The 11,762-nt window shown below is 47.2% G+C and overlaps 1 long non-coding RNA gene across 1 annotated transcript in view; it reads left to right on the top strand.

The window, feature by feature from the left end:
• Window positions 1–5,501: 5,501 nt before the first annotated feature.
• The window catches only part of LOC114906334, a 17,535-nt gene continuing 11,274 nt past the window's right edge, over window positions 5,502–11,762 (top strand). The window contains exon 1 of the long non-coding RNA XR_003796427.1: window positions 5,502–7,674. This is a non-coding gene — a long non-coding RNA (uncharacterized LOC114906334). The remainder of the gene's footprint in view (window positions 7,675–11,762) is intronic.

Below are 11,762 nucleotides of genomic sequence, written 5' to 3'. Positions count from 1 at the left end.
TCTGGTCCTGTGCTCTAGGAATTCTAGCTGCCTTGGCCTCCCTGAGTGCTGAACTCTGTTTCCTCAGCTCTGGGAGAATGCTGGCCTCTGTCTGGGTTCCCTCTCCCTGAACTGAAGCCGGGAAAGCCTCTCCAGGAAGTAAACTTGGAGAAATTGTAGTGCACACCACATTTTTCCCCATCTCTCAGGTATCAACATCCTGCATGCCTGTTGTACCACATCCGAAAACTGTCACTTCCAATTTTCTAGTTATTTAAAGTGGGAGGATAAATCCAGACCCTGTTACTCCATCATGGCCAAAACCAATTCTTAGTTCAGTCTTAATTAGTCCTTGAATGCTCTGTTTAGAGGATCAGTTATCTTTCTCATATGACGTGTGTGCGTGCTGTGATGAAGAGGTTGAGGGAAACTCCTGAGGTTCTGTCAGTGTAAAGATGTAACTGCTGTTGCTATCCTGACAATTACCACTGTTGATGATGATGAGAAGGCATCATGTGTAAAGCATGTGGCAGCTGAGCATGAGTTAAAGAGCACCTGCTATACTAGAGGCGGAAGAGAATGTTGTTTTACGTCAGGACAGAGTCAGAGAGCACAGTGTGTGAATCCAGGCTTTGCCATGAACTAGTGGAGAGACCCTGGGCAAGCTGTCTAACTCTTTGATACCTCAGTCTCCTTGCCCATTGTTCTATTAGCAGAATCAGGGGTGAATGTGGCCTGTTGCAGCCACGCAAAGGAGGGAGTGCCAGGAAGGAGGTTGTGAAGGGTCAGCTGGGGCAAGGGGCAGAGGATTCCTAGAACGTGGGGCCTCAGAATGCCTTGCCCAGCAGCAGGCAGAGGTGGGTTCAGCCTTGGACATGATCCTGCAGGTGACTAAGAGGTCTCTGGAGGACAAGACCCACAGGATGGATTCTCCAGCCCACAGGACATGCACAGAGAGGAGTGGTCACTGAGACTGAGAGTACTCCGAATATCTGGTCTTTCCAATTCATGCGGTGGGGACCACATTTCTTTCCGGGATTACGCAGAGGCGGTCTTGATTGGCTTTGACTGTGTTTCTGATGTCAGTGGCTACTGCTGTCACTGACATTGATGTGGAATAAGGCACAGACAGGGGTAATGGGCAGGAGCTCTGTGACCAGACAGACCTGGGTATGAGTATGGTGTTTCCCCCTCTGGTGAGCTTGAGTAAGTTAGTGAGCTGATGCACAGTACATCAGTTTACTCATCTGTAAAATAGTGATTAATAATAATAACCACCTCCCAAGGATGTTAGAAGGAGTTAACTGATGGTTAAAATAGAGCATCTCTGGAAACAATAATAATGACAAAAACATTAATAATACTGGCTAATATTTATCTCACATTTATTCTGTGCCAGGCCCTGCGAAAACTCTTATTGGGATCATCTCACTTACACCTCGTGAAAGCTTGTGCGGATTGATACTATTACACAGTGGAGAAGATGGAGGAACAGAGAGAGAAAGGGAATGAACCAGTCACACAGCTGATATGAAGAGGACAAGCTGAGATCGACACTCAGGAAAATGCCAGAACCCGTGCCAGTGTTCGGGCTGGGCCGTGGAGAGATCTATTCCAGATGGGGCTCTGCTGGGGCTGAAAAGTAGAAGAAGGAATCAGAGTGGGCTGCTGTGGGCAGTGAGTACTGGGAAGATACACCGAGTGGACGAAGGGGTTGAAGGGCAGCGATGATGCCTACCGACGCGGGGGATTGGAGTGTCGACTGAGGACCCTAGGAACGGAGGAGAAAGAGGACTGTATGGGAATCAGAGGGAACATCACTGGCTGAGAACAAGGACCCTTCTGGATGTTAATGTTAACTCCTGAATTTGTTCGTTCATTCATTCACTCATTCATTACTTCACAAACCATTTCCTGAGCTCCTGCTGTCTTCTAAAAGGGCTCCAAAAAGGAGCGCTCAGACTCAATCCTGCTCCCAGACATATTGTTCTACATGACTTACACAGAGATAGACTGAACCACAATTTTTGTGAATTTAATTTCTATCATTAAAAAAAAGAAGAAGAATATGACAAGAACCCAGACTTCCGGCTTCTCTGGGAAAATCACAACCCCTGCCCATGCAGGGGTCTCATTCCTGCACAAAGATAGTAGGCGATAGCAGCATTGTGGATGCCCCCTCAGACAGGGTAAGGGTCTGGGGTCTGCGCCAGCCCCATCTTCTCTATCGTACCCACACGCTGGCCTCTGCCTGGGTTCCCGCTCCCTGCACTGATGCCTGGAAATCCTCTCCAGAAGTAGGCTGGGGGAAAGTGTAGTGCTCACCTCATTTTCCCCCTTTTCTCAGGTATCAGCATCCTGCATGCCTGTTGTAGTGCATCTGAAGACCGTCACTTCCAAAGTTTTAGTTACTTAAAGTGGGAGGATAAATCCAAACCTGCTCATTCATCATGGGCAGAACCAATTCCTAAGTCAGTCTTAGTTAGTCCTTGAATGCTGTGTTCAGAGGATCGGTTATCTTACTCGTCTGACATGTGTGTGTGTCCTGTGATGAAGAGGTTGAGGGATGCTCCCAAGGAGTTTACATCAGTGTAAAGATGTAACAACTGTTGATATCCTGACAATTACCACTATTTATGATGCTGAGGAGGTTGTTGTGAGGGTCTGGGGTCTGCACCAGCCCCATCTTCTCTATCGTACCCACACCGGAAGCCGATTGGCAGGGGACATTTACCATACCCATGTGCTGCCCTTCCCTACCCTCACATGAGCTGTGCTCCCTAATGCACAATAACTGCCTGGCCCTGGGGCATGTAAATTTGAGAACCCTGTTGCTGGAGACCCTCCAGATGCCCTCACACAAAAATGCTCTGTGGTACAGGTATTGTTTTCACCACATGACTTTGCTTTAGACAGAGTTATTCAAATAATACGTGAACAAGTGGCTGCTGTGAAAGATTCCATTAGTACATCAGTACATGGACTACACAGGTCATCACATTCCTCCACATTCTCTGCTTCCTGGGCCTACCAGTGGGGCTAGTTATAGGTGCTTCCTTGCTCCTTTCAAAAAATATTTCTCTGTATTTAAACCACACACAAACACACACACACACACACACACACACACACACACACACACACACACAGAAGGCCCCACTATGAGCATCTCCCATTTGCTTCCCCTCCCACCTAATAACAGCATGTCCTGAAGAAGATCCCTCTGATCAGTACACACTGGTCCCCTCATGCTGTTCCATGGCCAGTGTGTGCTCCATGGTATAACATGAACCACTCACCGTTTGTTTACAACCCAACCATCATCGACTCTTAATGGACATAAAGAGGTTTTACACAATTGTTTGCTACTATCTTCCTTCTACACACAACTCTGTGAATGTGTGTGTTGATTATACATTTTTAAAGTGGAGCTGCTGGGTCAAAACTCAGTCATTCACCAATCATCCACTGAGCACCTACTATGTGCTGGGCACTGGGGAGACTGGCCGTACTAGACAAAAAAAAAGAGTCTCTGCCCTCACCGACCTAGCATTGTAAGGATTTTTCACTTTGATACATGCTGCCACGATGCTGTCCATCAGTGGTGCAGGAGAAGTAAAGCTTGTTTACTGGCTCCTCACATCACTCTTGGGGCAGACGCTCTGCTGCAGTGAACAGGATGCTTAGACCTTTGCTCCCTTCAAGATCTTCAGGGTCTGGCGATGAAGACTGTTCGTTTGGATGTGTTGGGGGGTAAGGAAGGAGGGAGAGAAGGGAAGGAACAGTTCACAAATAACGTGGTGGAGGGAGGTAGGAATCCTAGAGTCCACCACTTAGTTGTGTAGGAGGGACGCTGAGCCTGGTTAGAAATGCAAATTCTCGGGCCCCACCAAGGACCCACAGAATCAGAAACTCGGGGATGGGGGGTAGCAATCAGTGTTTTAACAAGCCCTCCAGGTGACTGCGATGCATGCTACAGTTTCACATTCACATTAGACCCACCAGAATAACCGCAGGACTGAAGTGAGAAACAGCACCTCCTCCCCCCACCGCCCCGGGGTATCACCTCCTTGGGGGTGTCCGGTTCACCCCTTCATTTCTACCTGGTCACATTCAGGTGGGGATGGCAACGGGGCGAGAGATTGGCTCCAGGATTGCGGGGCCAGAAAGCGTTCTGGGCGCTGATTGGTCGCCGCGAGATGGCCGGAATAAGCTCTTCCGGTGCGCAAAGCGGAGCCGGAAGTCCCGCTATTCCCTCCCCCTCCCCGCGCAAGGCGGTAGCCGAGTTGGAGTTCAGGGCGGGAGCGTGTTCGTGTGCGCGCTGGCATTTTCAGAATGTACATTTCTCTGAGTTGGCCCACTCCAGAACTGGCTGTCCCGACGGGCATAGCTAGAAAGGGCGAGGATTCCGCTAGGGTACATGTACGGGGTAACAGAACGGTGACAGAGCCCATGGTCTTTATCTCATGTAGTCAGTGTCCTTGGGACCCCTGGGAGATGTCCCCTTTCCTAACGGAACCGAAGGCACGGTAGTCCTTTCCACCGATTACAGTCAAGGACAGAGGCCTGCCCCTCACCAGGCCTTCTGATCCCAGTCTGGAGCTTTATCCCTCCTGCCCGTTGGGAGACTGTGGCTGGCTTGCCCCACTAGGCCTATCCTGTATTACCCAGGGAGGCACAAGCAATCACAAGGCCCAGCACAGAGAAAACTTATTGTAGTGCTCCCTGTTACAGTGGTGTCACTGCATGGAGGTAACTTTCCAAGTAGGAAGACTTTTTCCCAAATCCAAGACTCCAGAGAATTGCGAGGGTTTCATCCTAACTTTGTCCTCCCTCCCTTTGGGCACCGGCCAGCAATGGTCCGTGGGCATCTACATCCGCTGTTCCCCGATCCCACCACCAAGGGGCGCGCGAGATGAAACGGTTCTGTCGTGGAACGTACCACTGAGGGGTAGAGGGAAGTCCTTCGAGTCGGGAAGGAACCATTCGGGAGGGGGCGTCCGTTCTGGAATAATCCATTGAGCTCTGTGACAACACTGAGGGTCCCCTTACACCGCGTCGGGCATCGACCACGGGTCCCAGAGGAGGCACTCAGGGCGCCGCTGGGTCCATCCCCATTGTAACCGCTCCATCTTCCCGGCACATTCGAGGCCGATGGGACACCGGGTTCTCAGCCTGCAGCCTTCTTTTCTATCTACTCCAGGGTCACCCCTTCGTTTCTGCATGGTCACATCCAGGTGGGGAGAGCAACGGAGCAAGAGATTGGCTCCGGGATGCGTGTGGGGGGGGGGGTCGAAATCGAGAAAGCGTTCTGGGCGGCGATTGGTCGCCGCGAGATTGCCGGAATAAACTCTTCCGGGGTGTCAAGCGGCGCCGGAAATCCCGCTATTCCTGCCCCTCCCTCCTCGCCTGCCCAGTTCCCATTGGCTGTCTCTCTGGGACAGGCGCAGTGGTCGCCGAGTTGACGCTCAGGGTGAAAGGTGTGCGTGTGCGTGTGCGTGTGCGCGCGCGGGCATTTTCAGAGTGTACATTTTTCTCCGAGTTTGACTACTCCAAGACTGACTATCCGTAAGGGGCTGATTAGCTGCCCGGGTCGGTGGCGAGGTTCGGCGCAGTCGCTGGCTGTGCAGGGTGACGGTGGTGGTGTCTTTCCGCGAGCTCTTACAGTCTTGTTTAGCCTTCACTCGGTCTGGAGCGTGTGGCACCGCAGGGTCAGTCGCGCAGATTCATATAATTAAGGCCAAGGAGGGGTCACCAAACTTTTTTGGTGTCTCTCCCTGGGAAGTAACGTGTGTCGTGCAGTTTGGAGATGTGTACCGCTACGTCTGACATCCCAGATGCTGTTTGAGTACATTTGGCGTCTGTGAGCATTTTGGGGAGTTTTTGGTGAATGGGATATTTTATCTGGGTGGGTTTTGTGAGCCATGGTACAAAGTCTGTAGGGATTTGTGTCCTTGTAGACCTGGGTGTGCATTTTCTGAGCTTTTGGGCATTAGAGTCACTGGGTGTTAGACCCTTATGTAGACGTCTGTACCCCAGCGTGTGAGGCCTTTGAACTGTTGTGATTCTGGGTCCCAAGGTGTGATGTCTCTGAGCTGCTTTAGGAAGGGGTTTGTCTAAAAGTGTAAAGTATCTGAGCTGTTTGGGGTCTGTGTGTCAGTAGTAAAATCTCTTACCATTTTGGCTGTGAGGTCTCTGTCCAGGAACTGAGGGAGTTGGAAACCCGGCAGGTATGATTCCGAAGCCTGGAACCCGACGTGCTGATGGTGCGTTGTTGAGGGTGTCACTTGTCTCCTGGAGTCTCAGTACGTATCATAATTAATCAAATGGGGCCAGTGCCCACCTTGGAGGGTACCTGTGCATGTTAACAGTGTGTGTAAAGGGCCCGGCTCCCAGCTATGGTTCAGCAAATGTTTTCTGAGCACCTGCCATGTACGTGAGTACTATTCGAGGAGTTTGTGACAGGACAAAACTGACAAAGTCTCATTTCATAGAGTTGGTCAATAAGTAAATCAAGGGTGGCAGGTGCTATGTATGAAGAAAGATAGGGCTGGACCAGGGGAAAGGGTATGTGGAGATGATGTTATTATTTTATTCAAGGTAATCAGGGAAAGTCTCCCTGAAGGATGACGAATGAGCAGAGACCTGGAGGAAGTGAGGGAGCACGCCGTGGGATTTCCTGAAGGAAGAGCATTCCAGGCAGAGGGAACAGCAGGTGCCACAGTCCTGGCGGGGCAGTCTACTTGGCATGCTCCTGGATATCAAGGAGTCCTGTGATGCACTGGGTCCGGCACGTAGCACTCATTGAAAGGTGTCTGGTGCTGCTCTCTGTGTTTGTCCCACAATCTGTGGTCATCCCCATTTCACAGATGAAGGACCCGAGGCTCCAAGATGTGCCCTGCACCTTCTCTCCTGCTTACACCTGAAATTACTGAAGAGGGGTGAAACTTTCTAGTCCATCATGAGAGACAGAGGGCCTGAGTGTAAGAGCTGCAGGGAGGACACCATCCACACTGAATGTCAGCCAACCAGTGGAGATCAGTTATAATATGGGAATCATGCCCCTCATGACATTGCTACTCTTGATGGAGGGCAGGACTTAAGAATGAGAAAGGAACTGGGGCAAAGGAGAGAGGCAGGAAGGGGAAGCTGGAGGACAGTGAGAAAAAAACCCACTGGCTTCATCATATTGCTTGGATTTGGCCCAGTTCACCTTGATTAACTGATATATTCACTTTTCCCCTGTCCCTACCCTTTCTTTCCCTTCCCTTCTCTTCTCTTTTGTGCCTGAGCAGTTCAGTCCTAAAGCCATTAGGTGTTGCCGGGCAAGGCAAGTATATGCGTGTAGGGGCATCCCAATTTGGGAGGTCAGAGCCCAAGGTGGTAAGGAGGATATCCCTGGGGGTTCTCTGGGGAGGTGGCTAACTGGCTCAGGGATTCAGGCTTGAGTGAGGTGTGGAAGTCAAGGGCAGGGGATGGTTCAGCATAGCACGTGGGGAGGACCTCTTTGTGGAGGAGGGATGGCTTATATGCATTGGGATTTGTCAACTCAGTGAATATATAAGGATGGTGGGAGCCATGTCTGTCACTTTTGGAAGAGGGAATTTCCAATATGGAAAGGAGGTAAACTGGAACAACTTCTGAGGAGTTCTACTGGAATTAAAGGTCTCCGTGAGAACTCCTGGTTTTCAATAGGTATGTGTGCATATGTGGATAGATTGATATAGAAATATATGTGTGTGTGTGTGTGTGTGTGTGTGTGTGAGATTGTGTTCACACATATATTCCAAACTTCCTGAAAACAGCAACATCCCAATGACAATAAGTACACCTACCGCTAGATCCTAGCTTCTGAATACCATTCTCCATTAAATGCTGGGTTCCCAGGCTGAGGAGAGAAAGGATTAATGAGCCTGGCTCAACTTGTCATGTCAGTAATAAGGGAAAGTTAAGGAATGATGGGGAGATGTCAGGGGGACACAGAATATAGCTGGAGGGCTCTCCCACCGGAAAAGCTGGGGACTCTTTTCTCTTTTCCAGCTTCTTTGAGGTATTATTGACATATAGCATGTAAGTTTAAGGTGCACAGTGTGATGATTTGATACACGTAGATAGGGCAAAACGATTACCACAATAAGGTTAGTTAGCACTCTATCCCCTCACAGAATTACCTTTTTAAAAATTGTGGTGATAACATTTCAGATCTACCCTCTTAGCTTTCAATATACGATACAGTTTTGTTCCTTATACTCAGCATGCTGTACATTAGATCCCCATAACTTATTCATCTTATAGCTGGAAGTTTGTACCGTTTGACCAACATTTCCCCCAGCCCCTGGCAACCGCCATTCTAAACTCTATTACTGTGAGTTTGACTTTTTTAGATTCTACATATAAGTAGAACATACAGTATGTCTTTCTCTCTTTCACTTACTTCACTTAGCATAAAGCCTTCCAGGTCCATTCGTGTTGTTGCAAAAGGCAGGATTTTCTTCGTTTTTGTGGCTGAATAATATTCCGTTGTATATGTCACCACATTTTCTATATCCATTCATCCCCTCCATGGCCACTTAGTTGCTTACATATCTTGGTTGAAGCTGCACTGTAAATTGTGACGTTGGTGTTAGTCCTCCAACTTTGTTTTTCAAAATTATTTGGCTATTCTAGTTCCTTTGCCTTACCCCAGAAATTTTATCATCAGTTAGTCTATATGTACAAAAAAATCCGTGCCTGGATTTGTGATTGGAATTGTATGAAATTGATGGGTCTATTTGGGGACTATTGACATCCTAATTATATTGAATTTCTCAACAGATGAACGCAGTATGTGTCTCCATTTTGTTAGGTCTTCTTATATTTCTTTTCCTCAGCATTTTGTAGTTTTGAGCATACAGATCCTGCTTATGTTTCGCTAGGTTTTGGGGGGAAGCTATTATAAGTGGTATGCACAAGTCTTTTTTTTTTTAATTTCCTAATTGTTCATTGCTAGTACAGGCAAATATGCCTGATATTTTGGTGTTGAGCTTGTATCCTGCGACCTTGTTAAACTCACTTCTTAGTTATAGGAGTTTTTGTTAATAGATTTCATGGGATTTTCTAGGTAGATAATCATGTCATTGGTGGATGGGAGCAGTTTGATTTCCTCCTTCCCAATCTCTAAACCATTTGTTTCTTTTTCTTTTCTTACTGGAGTGGCTAGGACTTCCAGTACAATGTTGACTTATAGCTATCCTCCTGGCCTGGTTCCTGATCTTAGGGAGAAAGCATTTAGTCTCTCTCCATCAAGTAGGATGGAGGGGCGGGTATTTTTGTAGATGCTCTGTGTCAGGTTAAGAAAGCTCCCTTCTACTCCTGGTTAGCTGAATGTTTTCATCATGAACGACTGTTGAATTTTGTCAGATACTTTTTCTGCATCAACAGATAACGATCATGCGGTTCTTTATCTTTGGTATGCTACTATGCTGGCTTGATTGATGTTTTAATGCTGCACCAGCTTTGCATTTCGGGGATAAACCTCACTTGGTCGTGGTGTATTATTCTTTTTATATATTGAATTTGATTTGCTACTACTGTCTTTGTTTGACTTTGGTATCAGGGTAATGCTAATCTGAAAAAAGAATTCAACAAGTGTTCCCTCTCTTCTGTTTCCTTGAAGAGATTGCGTAGAATTGCTGTCATTGCTTCTTAAATGTTTGGCAGGATTTTCCAGGGGTACCATCTGGCCCTGGAGATTCCTTTTCTGTAAGTTTTTCAACTACAGACTCAATTTTAAAAATAGATGATCTGTTTCTTTTTGGCTGAGCTTTGATAGTTTGTTCCATTTCGCCTAAATTGCCAAAAGTAGTTATGTAGAATTATTCATAGAATCCTTTTAATTTCTGTGGGATCTGTAACCTATTTCATTCCTGATGTTGGTAAGTTGTGTCTTTAGTTATCTTGCCTTTTTTTTTTTTTTTTTTTGTCTGTCTGGGTAGAAGTTTATGAATTTGTATTGACCTATTGAAAGAACCAGCTTTGGGTTTCGTTGATTAACTCTGTTCTTTTTCTGATAACTGTTCCAATCTCTATTCCCCTTATTTGCTTGCTTTGAATTTATTTGGATTTTCTTTTTCTAGTTTCTTAAGGTGGAAGCTTTCTTATTGATTTGGGTTCTTTATTCTTTCTAATACAAGCATTTGATGCTGTACATTTACGGCTAAGCACTCCTGTACCTGCATCCTGCAGATTTTGGTAGGTTGTTTTTTCATTTTCATGTTGTTTAAATTAATTTGTAACTTTCCTTGATCCTTGCTCTTTGGTCCATGGATTATTTAGAAGTATGTGATTTAATTTCCTTGTGTTTGGAGATTTTCCTCCTAACTTTGGCTTACTTATCGGTGGTTTTTCTCTTTTGGTCAGACAACATTCTTTGTATGATTGCAGTTATCTTGCAATTGGTCATATTTGTTTTATGACCCAGGATATAGTCTACCTTGGTGAAACTTCCATATGCACTTGAAAAGAATGTGGTATATTCGGCTATTGTTATGTGGAGGGTTCTATACCTGTGAGAACATTCGGTTCACCCATGCATTCTAATTTGCTTTCTCTCCGTTCTGTGTATTACTGAGGTTGTTGAAGTCTCCAGCTGTTCTTGTAGATTTGTTTGTTTCAGTTCTTCCAGTTCTGACTTGGTCATGTATTTTGAAGCTTTGCTGTTGAGTACTGTGCAGGATAGAGTTAACATAGCAGGCCTGAGACTATAATCCTTAGAAGGGCTGGCTTGTTGGCCCTCACGTCGCGTCTGAGAACTTGGATTTCAAGAGGTTTCCCACCGTTGCCTCCTTCAGAAGTGTAGTTTACTCCTCCATCTGTCCAAACAGTATGTTTTATGCTAAACACCTGCTTTCCTCCTGGGAACCTGAAATCTTGATATGTGCTAGGCCCCGGGTTTCTCAGGAGCTTCCCTGGTGGACAGCATTTCACACACGTTGTCATGATCCGTTGCCGGAGGGACAAATTGCGTGATTATCTACTAGGAAAGGACTCTTGGAAGCTTGCGCTGGTTTCCTCCGGATGTTGCCCAGTGCACCTCTCCCCCTGGATGATTTGGCTTTGTATCCTTTTGCTGCAGTAAATCTTAGCCATGAGGATGACTATGCGCTAGGTCCTTGGGGTCCTCCTAGGAATTCATCAAAAGCAAGGGTGGTCTTGGGGCATCTGAAACAGTGGTGGCAGCTGTGGATTCACTAGCGAGACTGTGACTCGCTGAAATACGGTGAAAGCCTTGTTTGAGTAAAGGGAGGATGAAGCAGTAGGGATGACGATCCTTTTGTGCTCATTGACTGTGGATGTACCCGTGCTATGAAACAGCAGCTGAGCCACTGACTGTTGTGATAGGTGTTACTTACAGAATTTGAAAACAAAAGATCCAGATCCAGGGGAGGTAGCGCACTGCATCCTCGGCTGCTTCTGCTGTGCTGCCTGATGTGAGCGGGGTGGCGGGGGGTGGGGGTGGGGAGTGCAGCCAGCTCCTGACTTTGGTGTCTGTTATTTCCTCCAGGCCTGGGCGGAAAGGATGCAAACCTTACAAAAGGTGAACTCTGGGTCGGCCAAAAAATGTTAAAAGTTTGACTTGCTCTCTCCTACAAGCGGAAGAAAGCAAGTAAAATCAGGTTGTGGGCTGGAGAAAGCTTCAGATAAACTAGAGGCAAGAAGGGGAAAAAGGCCTGCAGGCTTTTCTTCAACTTGGCGGCGGCTGCTGCTGCTGCTGCTGCTGCTGCTGCTGCTGCTGCTGCTGCTGC

The sequence above is a fragment of the Monodon monoceros genome, unplaced genomic scaffold (genome assembly GCF_005190385.1).
Source record: "Monodon monoceros isolate NGI ecotype Baffin Bay Population unplaced genomic scaffold, NGI_Narwhal_1 Super_Scaffold_22, whole genome shotgun sequence".
Taxonomy (NCBI): domain Eukaryota; kingdom Metazoa; phylum Chordata; class Mammalia; order Artiodactyla; family Monodontidae; genus Monodon; species Monodon monoceros.
Note: the sequence above shows the minus strand (reverse complement) of the source record. Positions and strands in the feature narration are given on the sequence as shown.